The sequence below is a fragment of the Scyliorhinus torazame genome, chromosome 5 (assembly GCF_047496885.1).
Source record: "Scyliorhinus torazame isolate Kashiwa2021f chromosome 5, sScyTor2.1, whole genome shotgun sequence".
NCBI lineage: Eukaryota > Metazoa > Chordata > Chondrichthyes > Carcharhiniformes > Scyliorhinidae > Scyliorhinus > Scyliorhinus torazame.
The window spans coordinates 12,816,669-12,822,668 of NC_092711.1; positions in this window are offsets into that span (position 1 = coordinate 12,816,669).

Consider the following 6,000-nt stretch of genomic DNA (forward strand, 5'->3'; position numbering starts at 1 on the left):
CTCTCTCTGTTACACTGTCCCTCAGTATCAGACTCTCAGTTATAACACTCTCTCTGTTACACTGTCACTCAGTATCAGATTCTCAGTTATAACACTCTCTCTCACACACTGTCCCTCAGTATCAGACTCTCAGTTATAACACTCTCTCTCACACACTGTCCCTCAGTATCAGACTCTCAGTTATAACACCCTCTCTGTTACTCTGTCCCTCAGTATCAGACTCTCGGTTATAACACTCTCTCTCTCACACACAGTCCCTTAGTATCAGACTCTGAGTTATAACACTCTCTCTGTTACACTGTCCCTCAGTATCAGACTCTCAGTTATAACACTCTCTCTGTTACACTGTCCCTCAGTATCAGACTATCAATTATAACACTCTCTCTCTCACACTGTCCGTCAGTGTCAGACTCTCAGTTATAACACTCTCTCTGTTACACTGTCCCTCAGTATCAGACTATCAATTATAACACTCTCTCTCTCACACTGTCCGTCAGTATCAGACTCTCAGTTATAACTCTCTCTCTGTTACTCTGTCCCTCAGTATCAGACTATCAATTACAACACTCTCTCTCTCACACTGTCCGTCAGTATCAGACTCTCAGTTATAACACTCTCTCTGTTACACTGTCCCTCAGTATCAGACTATCAATTATAACACTCTCTCTCACACACTGTCCCTCAGTATCAGACTCTCAGTTATAACACTCTCTCTGTCACACTGTCCCTCAGTATCAGACTATCAATTATAACACTCTCTCTCTCACACTGTCCGTCAGTATCAGACTCTCAGTTATAACACTCTCTCTGTTACACTGTCCCTCAGTATCAGGCTCTCAGTTATAACACTCTCTCTCTCACACTGCCCATCAGTATCAGACTCTCAGTTATAACACTCTCTCTCACATACTGTCCCTCAGTATCAGACTCTCAGTTATAACACTCTCTCTGTCACACGGTCCCTCAGTATCAGACTCTCAGTTATAACACTCTCTCTCACACACTGTCCCTCAGTATCAGACTCTCAGTTATAACACTCTCTCGCTGTTACACTGTCCCTCGGTGTCAGACTCTCAGTTATAACACTCTCTCTCACACTGTCCCTCAGTATCAGACTCTCAGTTATAACACTCTCTCACACACACTGTCCCTCAGTATCAGACTCTCAGTTATAACACTCTCTCTCACACACTGTCCCTCAGAATCAGACTCTCAGTTATAACACTCTCTCTCACACTGTCCCTCAGTATCAGACTCTCAGTTATAACACTCTCTCTCTCACACTGTCCCTCAGTATCAGACTCTCAGTTATAACACTCTCTCTGTTACACTGTCCCTCAGTATCAGTCTCTCAGTTTTAACACTCTCTCTCTGTTACACTGTCCCTCAGTATCAGACTCTCAGTTATAACACCCTCTGTTACACTGTCCCTCAGTATCAGACTCTCAGTTATAACACTCTCTCTCTGTTACTCTGTCCTTCAGTATCACACTCTCGGTTATAACACTCTCTCTGTTACACTGTCCCTCAGTATCAGACTATCAATTATAACACTCTCTCTCACACTGTCCCTCAGTATCAGACACTCAGTTATAACACTCTCTCTGTTACACTGTCCCTCAGTATCAGACTCTCAGTTATAACACTCTCTCTCACACACTGTCCCTCAGAATCAGACTCTTAGTTATAACAATTTATCTCAGACAGTCCCTCAGTATCAGACTCTCAGTTATAACACTCTCTCTCTCACACTGTCCCTCAGTATCAGACTCTCAGTTATAACAATTTCTCTCACACACTGTTCCTCAGTATCAGACTCTCAGTTATAACACTCTCTCTGTTACACTGTCCCTCAGTATCAGACTCTCAGTTATAACACTCTCTTTCTCACACTGTTCCTCAGTATCAGACTCTCAGTTATAACACTCTCTCTCACACTGTCCCTCAGTATCAGACTCTCAGTTATAACACTCTCTCTGTTACACTGTCCCTCAGTATCAGTCTCTCAGTTTTAACACTCTCTCTCTGTTACACTGTCCCTCAGTATCAGACTCTCAGTTATAACACCCTCTGTTACACTGTCCCTCAGTATCAGACTCTCAGTTATAACACTCTCTCTCTGTTACTCTGTCCTTCAGTATCACACTCTCGGTTATAACACTCTCTCTGTTACACTGTCCCTCAGTATCAGACTATCAATTATAACACTCTCTCTCACACTGTCCCTCAGTATCAGACACTCAGTTATAACACTCTCTCTGTTACACTGTCCCTCAGTATCAGACTCTCAGTTATAACACTCTCTCTCACACACTGTCCCTCAGAATCAGACTCTTAGTTATAACAATTTATCTCAGACAGTCCCTCAGTATCAGACTCTCAGTTATAACACTCTCTCTCACACTGTCCCTCAGTATCAGACTCTCAGTTATAACAATTTCTCTCACACACTGTTCCTCAGTATCAGACTCTGAGTTATAACACTCTCTCTGTTACACTGTCCCTCAGTATCAGACTCTCAGTTATAACACTCTCTTTCTCACACTGTTCCTCAGTATCAGACTCTCAGTTATAACACTCTCTCTCTGTTACACTGTCCCTCAGTGTCAGACTCTCAGTTATAACACTCTCTCTGTTACACTGTCCCTCAGTATCAGTCTCTCAGTTGTAACACTCTTTCACACTGTCCCTCAGTATCAGACTCTCAGTTATAACACTCTCTCTCTCACACTGTCCCTCAGTATCAGTCTCTCAGTTGTAACACTCTCTCACACTGTCCCTCAGTATCAGACTCTCAGTTATAACACTCTCTCTCTCACACTGTCCCTCAGTATCAGACTCTCAGTTATAACACTCTCTCTCACACACTGTCCCTCAGTATCAGACTCTCAGTTATAACACTCTCTCTGTTACTCTGTCCCTCAGTATCAGACTCTCAGATATAACACTCTCTCTCTCACACTGTCCCTCAGTATCAGACTCTCAGTTATAACACTCTCTCTCACACTGTCCCTCAGTGTCAGACTCTCAGTTATAACAATTTCTCTCTCACACTGTCCCTCAGTATCAGACTCTCAGTTATAACACTCTCTCTGTTACACTGTCACTCAGTATCAGATTCTCAGTTATAACACTCTCTCTCACACACTGTCCCTCAGTATCAGACTCTCAGTTATAACAATTTCTCTCTCACACTGTCCCTCAGTATCAGACTCTCAGTTATAACACTCTCTCTGTTACACTGTCACTCAGTATCAGATTCTCAGTTATAACACTCTCTCTCACACACTGTCCCTCAGTATCAGACTCTCAGTTATAACACTCTCTCTCACACACTGTCCCTCAGTATCAGACTCTCAGTTATAACACCCTCTCTGTTACTCTGTCCCTCAGTATCAGACTCTCGGTTATAACACTCTCTCTCTCACACACAGTCCCTTAGTATCAGACTCTGAGTTATAACACTCTCTCTGTTACACTGTCCCTCAGTATCAGACTCTCAGTTATAACACTCTCTCTGTTACACTGTCCCTCAGTATCAGACTATCAATTATAACACTCTCTCTCTCATACTGTCCGTCAGTGTCAGACTCTCAGATATAACACTCTCTCTGTTACACTGTCCCTCAGTATCAGACTATCAATTATAACACTCTCTCTCTCACACTGTCCGTCAGTATCAGACTCTCAGTTATAACTCTCTCTCTGTTACTCTGTCCCTCAGTATCAGACTATCAATTACAACACTCTCTCTCTCACACTGTCCGTCAGTATCAGACTCTCAGTTATAACACTCTCTCTGTTACACTGTCCCTCAGTATCAGACTATCAATTATAACACTCTCTCTCACACACTGTCCCTCAGTATCAGACTCTCAGTTATAACACTCTCTCTGTCACACTGTCCCTCAGTATCAGACTATCAATTATAACACTCTCTCTCTCACACTGTCCGTCAGTATCAGACTCTCAGTTATAACACTCTCTCTGTTACACTGTCCCTCAGTATCAGGCTCTCAGTTATAACACTCTCTCTCTCACACTGCCCATCAGTATCAGACTCTCAGTTATAACACTCTCTCTCACATACTGTCCCTCAGTATCAGACTCTCAGTTATAACACTCTCTCTGTCACACGGTCCCTCAGTATCAGACTCTCAGTTATAACGCTCTCTCTCACACTGTCCCTCAGTACCAGACTCACAGTTATAACACTCTCTCGCTGTTACACTGTCCCTCAGTGTCAGACTCTCAGTTATAACACTCTCTCACACACACTGTCCCTCAGTATCAGACTCTCAGTTATAACACTCTCTCTGTTACACTGTCCCTCAGTATCAGACTCTCAGTTATAACAATTTATCTCACACTGTCCCTCAGTACCAGACTCTCAGTTATAACACTCTCTCACACACACTGTCCCTCAGTATCAGACTCTCAGTTATAACACTCTCTCTGTTACACTGTCCCTCAGTATCAGACTCTCAGTTATAACACTCTCTCTCTGTTACTCTGTCCCTCAGTATCAGACTCTCAGTTATAACACTCTCTCTCTCACACTGTCCATCAGTGTCAGACTCTCAGTTATAACACTCTCTCTGTTACACTGTCCCTCAGTATCAGACTCTCAGTTATAACACTCTCTCTCTCACACTGTCCCTCAGTATCAGACTCTCAGTTATAACACTCTCTCTCTCACACTGTCCGTCAGTATCAGCACTCTCAGTTATAACTCTCTGTCTGTTACACTGTCCCTCAGTATCAGACTCTCAGTTATAACACTCTCTCTGTCACACTGTCCCTCAGTATCAGACTATCAATTATAACACTCTCTCTGCCACACTGTCCCTCAGTATCAGACTCTCAGTTATAACACTCTCTCTCTCACACTGTCCGTCAGTGTCAGACTCTCAGTTATAACACTCTCTCTGTTACACTGTCCCTCAGTATCAGACTCTCAGTTATAACACTCTCTCTCTGTTACTCTGTCCCTCAGTATCAGACTCTCAGTTATAACACTCTCTCTCTCACACTGTCCGTCAGTGTCAGACTCTCAGTTATAACACTCTCTCTGTTACACTGTCCCTCAGTATCAGGCTCTCAGTTATAACACTCTCTCTCTCACACTGTCCATCAGTATCAGACTCTCAGTTATAACACTCTCTCTCACACACTGTCCCTCAGTATCAGACTCTCAGTTATAACACTCTCTCTGTCACACTGTCCCTCAGTATCAGACTATCAATTATAACACTCTCTCTCACACACTGTCACTCAGTATCAGACTCTCAGTTATAACACTCTCTCTCACACTGTCCCTCAGTATCAGACTCTCAGTTATAACACTCTCTCTCACACTGTCCCTCAGTATCAGACTCTCAGTTATAACACTCTCTCTTTCACACTGTCCCTCAGTATCAGACTCTCAGTTATAACACTCTCACACACTGTCCCTCAGTATCAGACTCTCAGTTATAACACTCTCTCTCACACACTGTCCCTCAGTATCAGACTCTCAGTTATAACACCCTCTGTTACACTGTCCCTCAGTATCAGACTCTCATATAACACTCTCTCAGTTGCACTGTCCCTCAGTGTCAGACTCTCAGTTATAACACTCTCTCTCACACACTGTCCCTCACTATCAGACTCTCAGTTATACCACTCTCTCTCACACACTGTCCCTCAGTATCAGATTCTCAGTTATAACACTCTCTCTGTTACTCTGTCCCTCAGTATCACACTCTCAGTTATAACACTCTCTCTGTTACACTGTCCCTCAGTATCAGACTCTCAGTTATAACACTCTCTCTCACACACTGTCCCTCAGTATCAGACACTCAGTTATAACACTCTCTCTCTCTGTTACACTGTCCCTCAGTATCAGACTCTCAGTTATAACACTCTCTCTCACACTATCCCTCAGTATCAGACTCTCAGTTATAACACTCTCTCTCACACTGTCCCTCAGTATCAGACTCTCAGTTATAACACTCTCTC